Source organism: Prionailurus viverrinus, chromosome F1, assembly GCF_022837055.1.
Source record: "Prionailurus viverrinus isolate Anna chromosome F1, UM_Priviv_1.0, whole genome shotgun sequence".
Taxonomy (NCBI): Eukaryota; Metazoa; Chordata; class Mammalia; order Carnivora; family Felidae; genus Prionailurus; species Prionailurus viverrinus.
The window spans coordinates 28,456,743-28,475,049 of record NC_062577.1 but is presented as its reverse complement, the minus strand read 5'-3'; the positions used below and the strand labels follow the sequence as shown (position 1 = coordinate 28,475,049).

Here is an 18,307-nt window from a genome sequence, read left to right as displayed (position 1 = left end):
CGGGTTTGAACCCTGGCTCTGCCACTTCTATCTGAGCCGGGCCACCTTCGACGGGTTCCTCCATCCACCCAGCCTCCCCTTTGCTCATCTGCGATATGGGCACGAGACATAATTCGTGAGGCTTCTGTAAAGACGCAGTGAGGTACGTAAGGTAGAGAACTTTCAGTGTGGCACCAGCATGCAGCGAGTGTTCTCAAGTGCAGCTGTTGGCATTACGGACTCCAGTCAAGTGTCACGTGCCCCCCTCTGGCTCATGACCACCCCACTGGGCTTCGGGTTGTCCCCTCCTTCGGCACTCCACCCTCTCCTGCTCTATCGTGAGTGAAGACAGGTGGCCACTCCTATATTATATTACTTAATACTCTACTAGGATTTGAGGGAGGTGGTATTATCCACATTGACAGGGGTAGAAACTGAGGCCGGGTGAGTTTGGGTGACTTCCTCGAGACCACCACTAGGGGCGTGACAGAGCCAGGATTTGAGTTCACTCTTCCAACAGAGCAGCTCCCAGGGGAAGCCTGCGATCAAGGACCAGCTGCACATGGGAAGTTCCCAACACAGCCGAGTATTTTTGTTCCTGCATTCTTCCCAGGCAGTTTACTCTCTGGACTCTGGACAGTTGCCAAGGAGGTGTGAACAAGAAGGCAGAAAGAGGACGTCCTTCGGAGGGTGCAATGAGGCAACCGGCCTGTCATTTACCGAGCCCTTGCTATGTGCCCTCCATGCTGTCAGCTGTATGTGTCCGTTAATTCACATACACTCCCGTGAAGCGGGCCTAGTGCAGCTCCTACCGTAGAGGGGAAAATGAGGCACAGAGTGGTCAGGTCACTTGTCCCAACCTGCACCTGTGTGTCCACCTGTGCTGTTAATCTCTCCACCTGCTGCCTCCCATCAGGGTGGCATAAAGTTGGGCCACGGCACTCAGTTTTGGAAACCACATCCAGGGTGAAGGACCACCACCCACGACCATGGGCAGAAGGGCCAGGTCCTGAGTCCCTTCAGGCCTCTCACTAAGCATCCTCGAGTTTCTGTGTGCTGGGGGGAGAAGGGGGATCAGTGAGGGGCATCTCCGCTGCTTCCATACATGGGCGGGGGACAGAGGGGGCTTCAGCCCGGGCAGCATTCTCCTCAAAGCTACTACCTCAAAGCTACTTCTGTGAGTCTGCAATGGAGACAGACTGCATTAAACAGAAAGGCAGGCCCCGGGGGCCCACAGGGTCCTCTGGCTCTCCCCTGATGAACCTTGTCCCACCCCACCTCCCCGAGGAGGCGGGGGGGGGGGGGGGCCCTCTCTCTGAGAGCGGGGGCTCCGCCTCGCCCTGCTCTGCACCTCCATCGCCCAGCACCGTGCCTAGCCCTCAGCAGGCATTTGTTGACTGGCTGACGGATGAATGGCTGGCTGACAAAAATCACTGCCAGCCCCAGTGATAAACAGAACCAGTGTGGCAGGAATTTGCTGGGTTGTTGAAGGGTGAGGGATCCAGATGGCTCCCCAGACAGCTGTGGTGTGGAGAGCCGAGGCGGGGCGGCACAGGCAGGCTGGACGGAAGGAACCACAGACTCCAATGGCACTGGTTCAAGTGGGTTGAGGGCTGGCCGCCAACCACACAGAGCAACAGGCTGGCCAACTGTGTCCTGGGCCTGTGTCGCACGGTATCAGGGCTGCTTCAGGGCGTCTGCCCTCAGCACTGCCTCCCCTGCCGTCACTGACACGCAGAGCCCTCCATGGGTAGGGGCTGGGAGGCAAGGGAAATCATCTGGACTGGCAGTCTCTAGATCAAGTTGGATCCCCCCGCCCGGCTAGGCAGGTGACCTTGGGCCTGTCTCTCCGTCTGTGGCTTCTTCCCTCACACCTCACCATCTATACAATGGAGATGTGTCTACCCCACAGGACATGCTGTAAATGAGAGAGCCCAGAACTTGACTAGTCCTTTCCCCACCCACCCTCATCATAGCGGAAGACCCTGAGTCTGCGGAGAAGCCACATCCCTCAGGCGTCTCCTCAAGCGAGGACTTTCCACATCCGCAGCTCAGAGCCCAGGGCTTCTCCAAATTCCTCACCTCCTCCCTGCCCGCCCTCCAGCCCCAGAAGTGGGCTTCCCTGTGGAGCAGTCCCTGACACAGAAAAGGAAACAATTAGCATAATCACTAATTCAATTCTCTCCACTCTCTTCTCTGTGAAAATAATTTGCTCCTCTAACAGCCACCAGGCCAGGGAGCCGGTGAGGCTCAGGGAATTATGGAGTCTCGAGCTAATTAAGTGGAAGCCACTCTCCCCGCTCCAGGGAACCAGGCTCTGGGCTCCTGCTGCTCTGAACATATCACATTAAACTCAAAAGCAGCCTCTGGAAAATGTGAAGAAGGCATGGACGGATGTGAATGACAAAGATGATCCATCAGAGGGTTGGAAAATGAGGCGGATGTGAGATTAAAGGTTAAGGCAATTGAAGTCTTTAGCCCAGAGGGGAAAGAAATGAGAGGCAGGCAGCCTTACCACCCCTTCCTGGGTTGTAGAAAGAATATTCCCCTTGGTTCTTTCCCTCCTCCAGCCTGTGTTCTCTGGTCCTCACTCCCTTTACCACACTCATCTTGGTGTTCTATTTACTTGTCAGTTCACTTTGACCTTTACTGAGCCCCTACTCTGTGCCAGATAGCTTGTCAGGTTCTGGAGATGAGAAGACAGAGTCTCTGCTTTGCACGTCAGGTGGGAGAAATGGATCCATACCACCTGTGCTGTGGGACCCCAACCACCCGTACTACGGGACGCGGAGTGGGAGGGGGGGCTATAGGGCTGTGGGGCCTGTCTCAGACCTCAGAGGTAGGAAGGACCAAGGCCAGGTGCTATGGGAGCTCAGGGGAGAAGTGGCCACTCAGCCCTGTCCTGGCTTCAGGAATGGCTTCCTGCAGGAGATGATGCCCAAATGGAATCTTGAAGGATGAATCAGTGAACCAGGTGAGGCAAAGGGGGGAAGGGTATCATGGGCAGCAGAAGCAGCCGGGCAAAGGCCCAGGACATAAAATGCAGAGTGTATACAGGCAATGACAAACGGTTGGACTTTACCGAAGTAAAAAGTAGAGACTGATAATGGTCGGACCCATGGCCAGAGTGCCAGCCAGGGCCCAGATCCCAAGGCCCTGAATCCTGTGGGAATGTGGCTTTATCCAGAAGCAGCACTACTCAGAGTGTTTGGAATAGCACAGGGTACGTGCAGTATTGATAGACATCCCTCCAACCCAAATAAAAGGTGCTTCTTTGTCAAATACGTTGCACGATGTTGAGTTAAACCAGTGGCTCTCAACTGAAGGGCCCTTTGCAAAAGGGGACATATGACAACGTGTGCCGATGGTTTCAGCTGTCTTAATTCAAGGTGGGGGCGCGACTGGCATCTTGTGGGTGGAGGCCTGGGGTGCCGCTCATCGTCCCACAGTGCATGAGACAGCCCCTACAAAAACCTCTGCCCCACCCCCACCCAGGGTTTCCACAGCCTGTAAACAGGCCCGGCCGGGTCATCCTCTCTGCACTGTCGTGGTCTGTTGGCTGGCTGGTCTGCCCACTGCACTGTATGGGTCTGAATGTCTGCATAGCCAGTATTTTGGGGAGGGAGGAGGAGAACACCTGGGAGAAGAGGGTGTTTTAGGGTTGGGTGGAGAGGGTGGCTGTGGGTGGAGCCTGGCTCATGGGGGCTACCCCTGGTGGCGGGGTTGGTGGGTGATTCTAGGGGGTCCTTCCATCCCAGCAGCTCTAACTGACAGCTGCTGGGGGTGTGGGAATCAGACGCAGCCCTGAGGAGCTGGCCAGATTGGAGTCAGGGATGTGTTCTGTGCTGGGCACAAGGGGGGCACTCGAATGAGCATGCCCTATGGCCGGGTTTTCCTTCCCTGTTTTACTTTTCTCCCTAGCTCCTTTTAGCCTGTTTTTCAGTTTATTTGCCTGCCTCTTCTCCTCACTCCCTTCCCCACCTCAGAACGTTGGCCGCATAAAGCAGGGTGTTTTGTCTTTATTGTTCATTGCTTTATTCCCAGGATCTAGAACAGTGCCTGGCACATAGTATGTGCTCAATTAAAATGTGCAGAAGCAATGAATGTCTGAATGCACCCTCCCCCCCTGCCCCCGCCCCCAGCTATACAACTCAGAGTGCCTGAGTGCTGACACCCGTCTACCACATGTGATTCCTCCCCTTCAGCAGCAGCAGCAGGAAACGGGGGAAGTCCCAGGGAGCCTACCTCCTAAACCATGAAGAATCTGCTCATTGTTTATGATTTTAATTCCAAAACTGCTTTGGGGGAAGACGCGGGGGCTTCACACGCACACCCTAGATATTCCCCGAAAAATCTGGAATTATGGACTAACCATTAGCTGAGGGAGGACAGAGCAGGCCAGGATGATGCAAAAGCCCAAGCAAGCTGGCAGCCAAATGAAGTTATAGCCAGTTGACAGGACAATGGCATGAACAAAGGCCTCACTGCCTCCTGGATCGGTTGCCAAGCATTGTGACACAGGGCTAATCGCATCTGAGCGCACCGTGCAGCACAGGAGTGGCCTCGGGGCTGGCAGGGCTCCAGTCACTGCCACCTTGCCTGAAGAAGCCCATTCATCACAGTGCGGGGCCAACAGGGTGCACCCTAATTACACACAGGGAGCGAGGACCAAAGTGGGGAGAGCAAGTGCCTACTGGTCCCCTTGGAAACAAATGCAAGAAAATAAAAAGCCATGGGCGGAAGTAGATGTTTGAGTATAGCCAGGGTTGCCGGGGAATTCCGTGTCCATGGGGGGCTGTTTACCTCCAAGGCTGTGGCCCTGGGGGCTTTGGTTAAGCTCGGGCTCATGTCCTTGTCTGTGGGCAAAGATTTTAGAAACCTGGGCTCAAATCCCGGCGAGCCCTCCAAACTGGGGTTTCAGGCTGCAGTGGCCAGAAACCTGGTGCGCATTTTGAGCTCTGTGGCCCCAGGCAAGTCCATCCATAAGAGGTGTGGATGCACAGAGAGCATGTATCTGCTCTGCTAACCTAACAGGTTGATTGGGAAAATTAAAACCATGGGGCCAAAGGAAAGGCCTAGGGAATCATAAGGCCTGGAGTTCAGGAAGGCGTGGAGGGATGCAGCCATGTTCCCCACCTGCCCCAGGGAGGGGAATGTGCCTAGGAGACAACAGCCAACCCCTTGAGGGTGACCTTTAGTTACCTGTGGAAACCAACTGGATTTTCATGGCACACCCGTCATCTGCAGGGGAGATGCCTTTTCAGAGCTCGGGGTGGTTCTTAGAATTGCATTTAAGGCTCCTTGATGGACAACGTGGTGGAGGCCCGTAGGCACACAGTTCATCTGGGTTATTCTGAATGATTACTTTAGGCAGATAAATTTATAATCAGCTCATAATCACATGGCATTTTCCATTTTGTAAAGTTCATACAAATTTAATCTTAAACTAACACCAAAAGATTGGCATTGTTATGCTTATTTTACAAAGCATAATTTTAAAGGATCAGAGAGGGTGGGTGAATTTCCTAAAGCCACACAGCCAGTTTGTATCAGAGACAGGCTTTGAGTCCAGGCTTCTGATGGCAGGTTAGTTTGGTGCCCGCCGTATAGACACAACTGTCTTTCCTTCCGGAGTGTCCTCTTCTCCTTCCTTTTTTTGGATCTTTCATTTGGGGCCCACTTTTGTTGTTTGCATTGCTTAACCACCTTCCCTGACAAATCTAAGCAGAACACTCTTTCTGAAGGGGACAGTCTGGAACACAGAATTCTCCCTGGGAAAAGCTGAGCCTGGGCAACTTTCTGAGCAGGTGCTATTCCACTGGGGTACTGAGCATGCCAGGGCACCTTACCTCATGTGCACCACACTGCCCTGAGGACTGCAGACACGACTATTCCAACAGCTACCGTCGCTGAGAAGATGGCAACAGTAGGTCTCCCAGGCACGAGATGATGGACACTCTTTCTCCTTAAAATAACTCCAGTGCATCTACTCCCCTGTGGAGAGCTCGTGTCTGGGTTTTGGAACACTGGGAATAAAACAGACAGAAGAGAACTTTATAATAAAAATTACTGTGCTGTCTGGTTTTTAAATGACATTTCACATATTACCAACCATGCTCACATTGTTACCACACGTAATCCTTACAATAGCCCTGTGAGTGGAGTTATAACCCTTGGAGGTATTATAATTCGCATTTTAAAGACTGAGGACACCGAGGCTTAAAGGGGCATAGATTACTTGTCCAAAGTCACAGGGCTGATAAATGGTACAGATGGACCAAAGACCTGGTTCTTCTGCCCACAAGTTCAGGGCTTTACACAGATGGCAACATTTTTTTTTTACTTTCCATGGGTGAGAAGTTCATTAACAGTAAATTCAAAGGTTGATTAGAGCTAGGCACTTCTGATGGGGATCCCTTTAAATTCCTTGTAATATTATTACTTACCTCTTCCCTAAGAATCATAAAATCAGGCTAATGATACCTAATCAACACCCGTCACAGACCCACGATCCGGTTTCTTAGCAGGTGTTATATGGGGACAGAAGGCCATGGATTAAGAAACTCATCAGTCATTGCTTGAGGTTTGGTGCGTGGGCGCTGCCTGGGATTCTGCCTTTAGAGATTTCAGCCCAGCTAGTGTTACTTCAACAAGTATTCACAGAGCAGCACCAGGTTTCTTGCCTGGATGCCCACAAAACTGAGGATAAATGTGTATCACAGTCTGTCTTTGAGGAGTTTACAATTTGGTAGGAAGGTGAGATTTGTTATGAAATTTTGAATGGCAACGTACAAACCAGAATGGAATTAAATGTGCATCTGTCTGATACGTAGTCTGAGAAGGCTTCATGAGGGAAGTAGGGCTTGAGTGGGTCTCAAGAATAGGTAGGACTTGGAAGGGGAAGAGGAGGAAGGTTTTCCATTCTGGTTGAGGATAAAGTACCAACAGCAGATGGGGTGTGGGGGATGCATGGCTCCTAGCACTCTGGCCACTGTGCACACGTCACCTGAGTCATGGGAGAGCCAGGTTTTAATCTCTGAGCCTTTGTACCTGCCATTTCCTCTTCTGAAAAGACCTCTTCTCCCTTGCTTTCTTGTTCCTGTCTCTTATGCCCCATCTACCTGTCAACACTGGTCAGTTCAACCTCCCTTCTGTTATGAGACCACCTCCAACCCCCTTGCAGTGCTTTGCCTTCCTTTTCATGGCCCTGACCATGTGGCATGATAATGTGTTTGTAAGTCTGTGATGCTTGAGAACGAGGATTCCCTTCTCTGATTAATTTTTGCATGGCCATTTATTGAACAAATACAAATGAAAGATGGAAATGCAGATCGAAATGAGTGAATCTGCAAGAAGAATCCTGCTACGGGACCATACGGGCTGACACCCAGAACCAGTGGGACCCTGGGCCATTGCATGTATGATGTCTAATAAGTCTGAATTAATGATTCTTCACTGAATGAATTTGCTAGATTGACTGAGTTTTATATATACATCATGATGAAAATCCACTATCACTATTCAGATAACCTGGTTGATGTTTTTGTTTTGACCTTATTTCCTTAAAGTCCATGAGGCTAAGACCTGAAGGATTAGTAGGCTTAAATCCAGGGAAGGGTCAAAGCAGGCAGAGCCCCCAGGCAGTGGCCGGAGGGAAGGGAGACTGAGGGCCGAGCTCAGAATTTAGCAACAGCCAGCAGGTGACAGGCAGAGCCTGGAAAGGCAAGAGAGGGGCTGGAGAAGTGAGCAGGAGCCAGACCAGGAAGGGAATCCAACTCATTCCTGAGGACAATGGGGCGCAATTAGACCTTTAAGCAGGGCGTGTTATAGGATTATTAGTTTTTCTTTTTTTTTTTTTCTTTTTTAAAAGAGAGAGAAGAGAGAGCGCGTGCACGCCTACAGCAGGGGAGGGGCAGAGAGAGAGAGAGAGAGAGAGAAAGAGAGAACCAGAATCCAAAGCAGGCTCCAGGCTCCAGTCTCTGAGCTGTCAGCACAGAGCCTGATGTGGAGCTTGAACCCATGAACTGCAAGATCGTGACCTGAGCCAAAGTCAGCCGCTCAACCAACTGAGCCACCCAGGCGCCACCTAGTTTTTGTTTTAAAAAAAGAGGACCCCGACTGAAATGGAGAGAGTGCACCAAGGCAGAGCAAGACTTAGGACCCAGAAGACTGGATTTCAGGATGCTACAGCGACCTGACTGTGAGCTGAGGAGGCTGTACTGGGGGTTGGCTGTGGGGATGGAGAATAGCAGACGGGTTTGTGAGCTGGACAAGAGACAGCCTGGCCTGGCAGGGGGCAAGGGGTGCTGGTGACGCAGGTACAGGATGAGAATGCTAAGGAATGTGGCTCAGGAAGCCAGGTGGATCCCAGCTGAGATGAGGGACTCTGGAGGAAAGGTACAGTTGGGCTGTGAGGGATGAAAGAATGCGTTATTTCCAGAATTTGTCTATACAAAGGCTTTGCTCTCAGTCTAAATTGTACGCTATAGAGAGACGTAGCTATACAGAGATATTGATATATTATGCTTTCTCAATTAACATATACTTTCCTATGTTATTACAGATGCTTCCTAAACATTATTTTTAATGAGGAACAAACTAAATAAGCAAACTGTCAGGGAAAGTGAGTCTTGAGGGTTTCCCATGTTATACAGATGCAAGCACAGGCCAGCAGCCCAACCAACAGACCTTCCAGGACGGCCTGTTCTCCCCACAGTGAGTGACACAAAGAACACAAAGAGAGCTGACAGTTACACCCAGAAGGCCCTGGGAGGCTCTGCACCAGCCAGGGCGAAGTCTCCGTCACAGGCACATAGCCTGCAAAAGGTACAAGGGACCCAGAGAGCAGTCTTGGGCTCAGCAGATGAGGGGAAGATCCAGGACATGAAAGTCTGAAGAAAACACCTGGAGGAAGCTCAGAGGAGAAAACGAGACTGTGTCTCTGAGGGCATTTTGTAATCTCAGAAGCTGAATACAAGTTTAAGGGGCTATCATTCATTATTACTCACATTCAGAATCACCAGTTCAAAACCGATGGAAGCTTTCCTAATGTTCATCTATAAAGCAGCAGGGGTACAAAGGAGACTTTTTGCTACACTTCCCTTTTGCATCTTTTGACTCATTCAACAGTAATTTTAAAAATTACATCTATGCAAACCAATTTTGTCTGTTTATTAGCAGTAGTGATGGAGAAACAAGTCAGGTCAGGAGAAACAAGTCAGGATTTTTCAACTTGTCCAGAAAGAAGTCATATAAAGAAAGGTAAGGGCTGCATCTCACAGTGGCTTTGTTCATTTGAAAAGTGTAATGCCCATTCTGAGAATAACATTAAATAATCACATGCTGAGTTAAGACAAAATGAGCCACAATAGCTTTAGGGGAGAAGGGCATGGCATTAATGTACAGGACTTATATTCCAGTTGGGCTAACTCTCTTGGTGCCTCAGTTTGTTGACCTGTAGAATGGGTATAACAAAACCTACCATGAAGAACCATTATGAGACTCAACTAGGATAACTTCTGTGAAGGCAGCTAGAACGAATGACCTGCAACTCTATCCATGTCTGTTCATCGAATCTTAGAAATAACAATTTTGCGTGATTATTTTTTATTACATAGTAAGTTGTTTCTGGAAATAAGCAGTGTAGGGCTAGGATGGGGTGACCAACCCTAGGTGAGGGTTCAGGTTTGCCCATGACTGTTCCTGTTTTATATCAAAATCCTATAACTCAGAAAATCCCTCACTCCTGAGCAAACCAAGAGGTTGGCCAACCTAGCAATAATGGTCATCAATGATGCCATCCAGAACCAAGTTATAGGGGCACATGGGTGGCTCAGTCGGTTAGGCATCCGACTTCAGCTCAGGTCATGATCTCATGGTTCCTGAGTTCCAGCCCCATGTCAGGCTCTGTGCCGATAGCTCAGAGCCTGGAGCCGCCTTTGGATTCTGTGTCTCCCTCTCTCTCTGCCCTTCCCTTACTCGCTCTCTCTCTCTCTCTCTCTCTCAAAAATAAATAAACCTTAAAAAAATTTAAAAAGAAGAACCAAGTTACATTCTTTCTTTCTTGTTTTGGTTTTTTTTTTTAACTTGGCCCTTCTGACTGTTGATTATTGCCTCATGGTTGCAAGATGGCTATTGCAGTTCCAGTCATCATGTCTGCATTCCAGGTAAGAAGAAAAGGGAATTGGCAAAATGGTCAAAGGCTCCTCTTAGAGAGGTCTGCCTTATTCTGGAAAGAAAGCTTTCCTTGAAGACTTGCACTTATACTTCATCGGTGAGCACTGTTTCACAAGGCCACTTCCATCTGTGAGAGTAGCTGGGAAAACTGAGTACAGTTGACCTTTGAACAATGTGGGGATCAGGGGCACAAAGTCCCTGTGCAGTGGAAAATCCATGTATAACTGTGATACCCTAAAAACCTCACCTCTACTGTTGACGAGAAGGCTTATCATTAACATAAACAGTAAATCAATATGCATTTTTTAAAGTTTATTTATTTATCTTGACAGAGACAGAGATAGTGTGAGTGCAGGAGGGGCAGAGAGACAGGGAGAGAGAGAATCTGGCAGTGCAGAGTCCAATATGGGGCTTGAACTCATGAAACCGAGAGATCACGAGCTGAGCCGAAACCAAGAGTCAGACCCTTAACTGACTGAGCCACCCAGGCACCCCAATCAATATGCATTGTATAGGTTATATTATTACATACTCTGTTAATAAAGCAAGCTAGAGAAAAGAAAATGTTACGAAGAAAATCATAAGAGAAAAAACTCCTACGGTACCGTATTGTAAAAATCCGTGCACCAGTGGACTCATGCAGTTCAAGCCTATATTGTTCAAGGTTCAACTGTATTAAGTTTCCAATCTCCCCCCAAAAGAGAAGGCCAGGGGAAGAAGTCATAAAACCCTCTGGGTGGGCAATCCATAGTGTCCGCTACAACCCCCTTTATTACACCCAGCCAGTGCTGGGCACCTGCTATATAGACATTGTGCTCAGATCCGCAAAGGGCGGGAAGACGAATGACGTAGGGCCCTCACGCCAGGTAAGCTCATGGTCTGGCACAGCCTGACATAAGACAAGGGGGGATATGTCAGAAGGCAGCCCTGACAGAGCGGGAAGCGTGTTGGCAAATCTGGCCCAAGATGCAGGGGGGAATGACAAGGCTGGTGGATTAGCCAGGCAACAATGAACATGATGTATTTTCCAAGTGAGGATAAACCCCAAAGTATGAGGGTAGGACTTGGCAGCAAGAAAGCTCCAAAAAGAAGAACCAGTGGGTGTGAGAAAAAGGAATGTGTGTGTAGGGTAAGCGCCTCTTATCTCTGAAGATGACTTGGCTTTGGAGGCCTCTGGTTATTGCTATGGCTTTAGGGAGCCATTTTGAAAAGTGTGTGCATGGCAGTTCTGGGTGACCTTGGGGCACAACCCACCGGAGCTGTAAGAACTCCTCGTGGAGACAGGTCACCTCAGGTAAACGAGATTCTAAACCCACCCTTGAGGAAGAGAAAGCCAAACTTATGTATCCTCTGTCTGAGGATCCTGTTGGGTACCCAAGCCCTCACCTTACCTTTGCTTCCTACTCTTTTGGTCTCTGAAGCCAGCCCCCTCCTCACTTCCCAGCCTCTCTGCTTCCCCAGCTCAGTTGTTCAATCCACCCCCAGGCCGGCCTGGCCAGCCCCTGACCCAGACAGTGCAGGGGTGGAGGTCCCAGTTGCCAACAAGGGCTGATGCCCGATGCCAGAGACCTGCCTAGGTTTCTAGGCGAGTGGCGGCATGTCTGATCTTGCTTGGGTAGGGTGTTGGCCCAGACCACAGTACGGCTCCTGCTTTCATCCGCTCTCAGGCTGCCACTCAGCCACTGGAGCAGATCTGTAACTGTCCTTCACAAACCCTGCATTATTTCACGGAAGCAGCAGAAAACCCCACAAGGTGGAGAGAGTTATCCCCAGGTAGCCCAGGAGGAAATAAGCCTGGGGAAGTTAGGTAAACTGCCCTAGATTACCAGGCTGTTGAGTGGGAGAGGCGGGATTCAAAGCTGGGTTGGACTTGAAGGCCTCTGCTTTTATCGCTGTTCCTCACCCATTTCTTGATGCACAGCTAAGCTCTCTCTCCCCAGTCCCCCTGTCTGCAAGCTTCTCTTTGCCCAGACCCCTGGCCCTGATGGCATCCTCTCATGGAGGGTCTTGGTTGCCAGAGCCTGTAAGGAAGCTTCATTTATTACTCCACTCAACAAATATTTACTGAGTTTCCCCTATTTGCCAGGCACTGTGCTGGATTGCTATGTTATTTTCTGGCTGCCTGAATTTGCCCACAGCTGGGCCCACTGACTTTGAAGCAACCCAGAGCTTGCTCTGTCCTCGGGGCACCAGGCAGAACTTATGGCCAGCTCCAACTAGTCCCAGTGGCACAACTGGACCCCGCTCCCATCTCCCCTGTGCGTTGATGGCCCACTCTGGCTTTGCTTCTTGCGTTTCTTGCCAGACCTCTCTCCAGTCTGGGCTTGGCATGGTTACCTCTGAGGCTGTTCCAGTAATGACAACTCAGCTAATCACTGCTGTCCTCAAAGTAAGGTGTTTGGAAGACGGCAAAGGGTTCAAACAGCCACCAGATCCATCTGATTCTTGATAAACAATATGGTGAAAGTGGAGACTACAAGGGAACATATTTTGGAGGGATCAGCTGCCAATAATCACTCTTTCCTCATTGGATGGAGGGTCCTAGAGGGGTGCTCTAGAGGCACAAGAAACTGAGACTTGGAGGGGTAAAAGGGTAAAACCCCAGTTTACTCAATGTTATTGTATTTCTTCTATTCATAAAAGTAACACACAGTCATTGTGGAAAATTGGAAAGTACTAAAAAGTATAAAGAGGGGCACCTGGGTGGCTCAGTCAGTTGGGCGTCCAACTCTTGACTTCAGCTCAGGTCATGATCTCATGGTGGTGGGATCAGGCCCCGAGGTGGGCTCCATGTGAGCAAGGAGCCTGCTTGGGATTCTCTCCCTTTCTTTCTTTCTTTCTCTCTCTCTCCCTTCCCCACTTGCACACATGTGCATGTTCTCTCTCTCTCTCTCTCTCTCTCTCTCTCTCAAAATAAACGTTGTTTTAAAAAGTATAAAGAAAAAAATAAAAACATTCTGTGATACCATTACCAAGAAATGGTAACCACTGTTAACATTTTGTGTTTACTTCTAGATTTTTGTCTATGCATATATGTGGATTTATTCTGTACATACTAATCTGTATTGAACTTTTATCATGTAACATTATATTGATATCCCTCTTGGCCAATGAAAATGCTATTTTCAGTGGCTGCAGAGTATTCCATTACATGGCTGTGCTCTAATTTATTTGGGTTGTTACCTCCCCAGCCCCCTGTTGTCCCATATAAGCAATACAGAGATGAACATCTTTGTACCTAAATATTTGTGCATACATCTGACTTCTTCCTTGGGCTGAATTCTGAGGGACACAGTGTGACAAACCATGTTGGCATGGTCTGTCTGTCTGCCCAAAAAGGAAGAATGAGGGTGACAGTAGTCACCACCAGGCTTTCTGAACTCTGAGGATACCCAAAGGGGGAGTTGCTGAAGCAGAGAGCACCCCAAAGCTTCACTTCTCTTACAGGCTTTCTTTGAAGGACCCGTGCTTTATTAGAACTCTCTAGCTCAGCAATCTGCTGAAACCAGCTCAAATAGACAATAGAAATGGAGACAAGAATGTCAGGCAGGAACCCAGCCCATCCTCAGAGAGGGCCTGGGAAGGAGGACTGCCATGCACCCTCCCCCCCCCCCCCCCCGCCTTCTCCTCCCCCCATTGTTTCCCATGGGCCACTGGGTCTCCAACTTGAGACAGCACTAGAATCACCTCTAGGCTTATTAAAGCACCAAGTGCTGGGAAGCCCATCCCCACGTTTCTGACTGAGGACGTCTGGGGCGGGACTGAGCATCTGTGTTTCTAATACATTCCCAGGTGAGGCTGACGCTGCTGGTCCAAGGACAAGGCTTTGAGAGCCAATGCTAGAATACAGCATGGAGGTTGGTGGCAGGGCAGACACCCTCCAAAGGTGCCACCACACCCTGGTGTCTGAGTGAATCCTGCCCTCTCACTGTGACCCTGCCTGGTGGCACCAAAGTAAGGATGTTACCACCTCCTGTCAGAAGAAGACGCTCCCTGCCAAGGGAAGTAGGCCCAACAGGGGAATGAGGTCACTAAGGCCTTTTTTCTGGGAAATGCCTCGGTCAGAGCCCAGGCAATTCTTTCACAGCCTAACGTCCTTTCCTCCTGCCTGACAGCTGGATGTGGAGCAGTGGTTAAGGACCATCTCCCTGTCTCAGACCACTTACTCCACAGGGCTCCTCTGGGCCCGGTACCCATCAAGGAGGGCTTGCTGGGAAAGTCTCAGTGACCCCTTGCAGGATATGGCCACCAGTAAGGAAGAGCCCTTCCCTGGGTCCTGGTCGCTTGAAACCTCACACACAGTGACTCCAGGAGGCAGCCAACGGCGGGGAACTTATCATCTGCTGTGAAGCTATCGAGGAGCCTGGTAAAAGCAGCAACATGACTTCGTGAGAGGTCCTGTAAGACTATTAAAGAAGGACTGACATTTACTGCTCTCCTACTTGTTCCAGGAACAAAGTGTCTTACGTTGAGTGTCTGACTTGATCTTCCCTACAAACCTATGAGTGTACTATTATCCCCGTGGTACCGATGAAGAACTAAGGCACAAAGGCTAGGTTGCTGGTTCGAGCTCACTCGAGCTCTTTTTTGTTCTTAATGTTTATTATTTAGAGAGAGAGAGTGCGCGCACGCAAGCGGGTGAAGGGCAGAGAGAGAGGGAGACACAGAATCCGAAGCAGGCTCCAGACTCTGAGCGCAGAGCCCAATGCGAGGCTCGAACTCACAAACCATGAGATCATGCCTTGTGCCGAAGTCGGATGCCAACCGACCGAGCCACCCAGGCGCCCCGAACCCACTCAAGCTCTTAACCACCACTTTATACTGCTCTGGGGAGAAGCCAGAAAACTGAAAAAGGGCAGAGGGAAGGGAATGAACACATACATGTTTCTACTCAATCATCGTATCAACACTCTGTGGAGGGGAGTATTATTCCCATTTTATAGGTAAGGAAACTGAGACTTAGTAAAAGAAGCTCCCCAAGGTCACACAGCTGGTGACTGCTGCCCCAGTCACGGAGCCCAGGCTTGTCAGCCCCCGAAGCCCATCTCCCCCACCACATCTACCATTACCTTCCCAGGAGTGATGAATTGTGACTGGGGAAATGGGCAGGCCTCAGCATAGGTGGCACCGCTCAGGTGTGGTTTATTTAATGAGAGCTAGATGGGAGAGCTATCAGCATGCATGAAGCTATCAGCATGCATGAACAAACACATAGGGGTCATGTGAAAGTGCATGGCCCATCTGTCGATAGAGGAATGGCACATGATGGCATATTCTTTTAACAGAATTCTAACCGGACAATAAAAAATTCCTATCTGAATATTTTGACATGCACAGTGATTACAAAATTAGTACACATTAAATACTCAGGACATAAAACCATTTACTATTACTATTTATGATTCTAATTTAGTGTGTGTATGTGTATGTATGAAGATATAGATATAGATGCAGATATAAATATATATAGGTATATTATATATGTAACAGCCTGGAAGAAAATACACCATCTAGTTAAGTGGACTTTTCCACGACAGTAGGCATAGGAGTTATTTTTCTTTTTTAACTTTTCTTTCTGTATTTCCCAAACACAATAATCTTGTGTCACTTTCACAACCATGAAAAGAAATCCTGTTTGTTTACAAAGATGCAAGAACATAGCTTCTTTCCTGACACCATCAGCAGGGAAAAGATGAAATCCCTTATCCTGTCCTGACCCTCTTCCTCTCCTGCCTTCCTGCTTCACAAGTTGGCTTTCCAAGACTTTTCATTCGTGAGTTCTTGGTGTTTAAATACCTGTTGAAAAGTAATTTTTGTGAGGGTGGGAGGGATGGCGTTCAATGGGATCTTCTTCGAGACCTCAGGGAGGACTCTAGGTTAGCCACGCCTGGAACACACACACGGAGGCCCTGGCCTGCTCAGAGCTTCCTCACCTAGACAGGCCGATGTGGGCTTTCCCCTGGAATCCTCAGCAGACTTCTGAGCACATAACCTTTAAGGCTCATTTTGTTCTACCTCCTTCTGCCCTTAAATGGTGGCCTGTATAGAAAGCAAACCCTCAAACTCAACTTGAAGGTTCTATGATCTTTAAAAGCTTTTAAAAACCAAGCCAACCTGGGGGCACCCAGGTGGCTCAGTCAGTGAAGCGCCCAACTTTGGTTCAGGTCATGATCTCACAATTTGTGAGTTCGAGCCCTGTATCAGTCTCTCTGCTATCAGCACAGAGCCCACTTCAGATCTGCTGTCCCTCCCCTGCTTACTCTCGCTCTCAAAAATGAATAAATGTTAAAAAAAAATGGCTTAAAAAACCAAACCAACCTGGAACTTGGTATAAATAACGATAAAATTGACTCTATATTTCTTTATTTTTATGATTCCAGTGTCATAAATCTCCATTTGTCTTTAGAGGATTTTGACACAGAGGCTAAAGTGTTATAAAAAAAAAAACAAACAAACACAAATTCTGGAGCTGAGTAAAAAAGAACTCAGATACAATAAATGGCCACCAAAGATTGAAACTAAAAAGCAGCTTCAATTTAAAAACTAGTCCTTAAGCTGACTTAAAAAAAGAATTCAAAAATCCCCTCCTCCCCACACCTAGATTTGAAAAGAAACTTTCCTCCTCCCCCCTTACACAGTATCTTTAAAGGTCTTGGGTTCCATTTTCAAACTAAGTTCTATATTTTTAAGGGTGACACATACCAAGTAACTAGAAACTGGCCTTGGCTTGGGCACCTCCCAGTTCTCATAAACATACAATCACTACTAGCTCCTTTCAGGACGATGAATCCTATTGATTGGCTCAGATCAGTCTGTGACCCAGCGGTGATATTAGACACTGGCTATAAAACATCTCCTTATGAATTTTTCATTGGCGTGAGTGTCTGGAGAGCTGGGCAGCCCCCCGCCCTCACTCTCCCTCCTTGCCCTCCCTCCTCCTCTCTGTGTCTCAGGGCTGATGATGCCACTCTGCGGGGCCACGTTATTGGATCAGAGCGATTAGCTTTACAGTCTGATTTTCTGAGTCGAATCCAATTTCTTTTTCAGGTACAGCGGGCTTTCGAGTAGTCATGTGCTTTTTGTTTTGCGATGGCATCACAGGATTACTAGCAGATGCAGTAAACTGAAGTCATTTCCCATTAACTGTGTCCCATTCCCCACCATCCTAAGACAACGGGTCACTTTGCACCTGCATTCCCGAGCATTCTTGCGGACAAAGAGTGTTCTAACAGCTCAAGTAAAAGCTGACAAAGAGGCAAACTCCTGAGAAGCACTGTGTCAGGCACTTTCAAAACTACTTTAGCTCATGATCCTCCTAACAACCCTGAGGGAGGAGGAACATTATTCCCCCTTTTACACTGCTGGAAAGTGAGTGTCTGAGAAATTCAGTGGTCTCTCAGAATTTGTGTTGTAATTTATCAAGCTCACACTAAAGGAGCTGGTAGGGTGAAGCCCCAAGACTCCAGACTCGATCGGGTGGCCAGAGCTAACCCAAGAGTCACCTTCTTTGGAGAGAACAGGGAAAACTTTACTCAGAGTAAACCCGTCCCCTGCTATGCCCCCATGGGTTCTTATATTCTAGATCCGGACTGCAGGAAAAATTCAAGTTCCCATGTTTAGAAATAGAGTTTTGTTCCTATTAACATCTGTATCCAGGTGAAACTGAGTGAAAGTAAATTTCCAGCCCCAATTTGGGGGAGAAAATAAATAACACAAGGTCAGTAGGGTCAGCAGTGGTTGAAGTAGGGGACAGGGTTGAAGGATTAACTGTGAGCATCGATGAGCTTTCTTTCTCATGTGTGGACTTCTCTCTGGCCCTGCTTCCTTAGTAAAACACGAAGACCCTTGGAGAAACCATTAACACGCTGTTGAGTGAGAGCTCTGAGTCCCTGTACCACGGTTGACTATTGCCAAATATTTTGTTGTACACATCAAGGAGGAAAGAAAAAGGTAAAGGAATCAGGAAGTGCCACGTTGTAAAGGAAAGTCAGAACTCTTGCTGGTTTCAGGGTGTGTTAAGGGAATCTAGACTGTACTCAGGAATGGTGGCCAGTCTTAACAAAGTATATCGTTCATCTCATTCACAGCAGCCCGCACACCCCAGCCATGAGCCTATAGCTGCTAAAGCAATGACGCCAAAAGAAATCTTTCT

At 48.7% G+C, this 18,307-nt stretch overlaps 1 protein-coding gene across 3 annotated transcripts in view; it reads right to left on the bottom strand.

The window, feature by feature from the left end:
* The window catches only part of PACC1 (proton activated chloride channel 1), a 168,294-nt gene that overhangs the window by 118,213 nt on the left and 31,774 nt on the right, over positions 1–18,307 (bottom strand). For all 3 annotated transcript variants that reach the window (XM_047840826.1, XM_047840827.1, XM_047840824.1), the window contains one exon: positions 5,829–6,005. The gene's annotated coding sequence lies outside the window, so the exon portion shown is untranslated. The remainder of the gene's footprint in view (positions 1–5,828; positions 6,006–18,307) is intronic.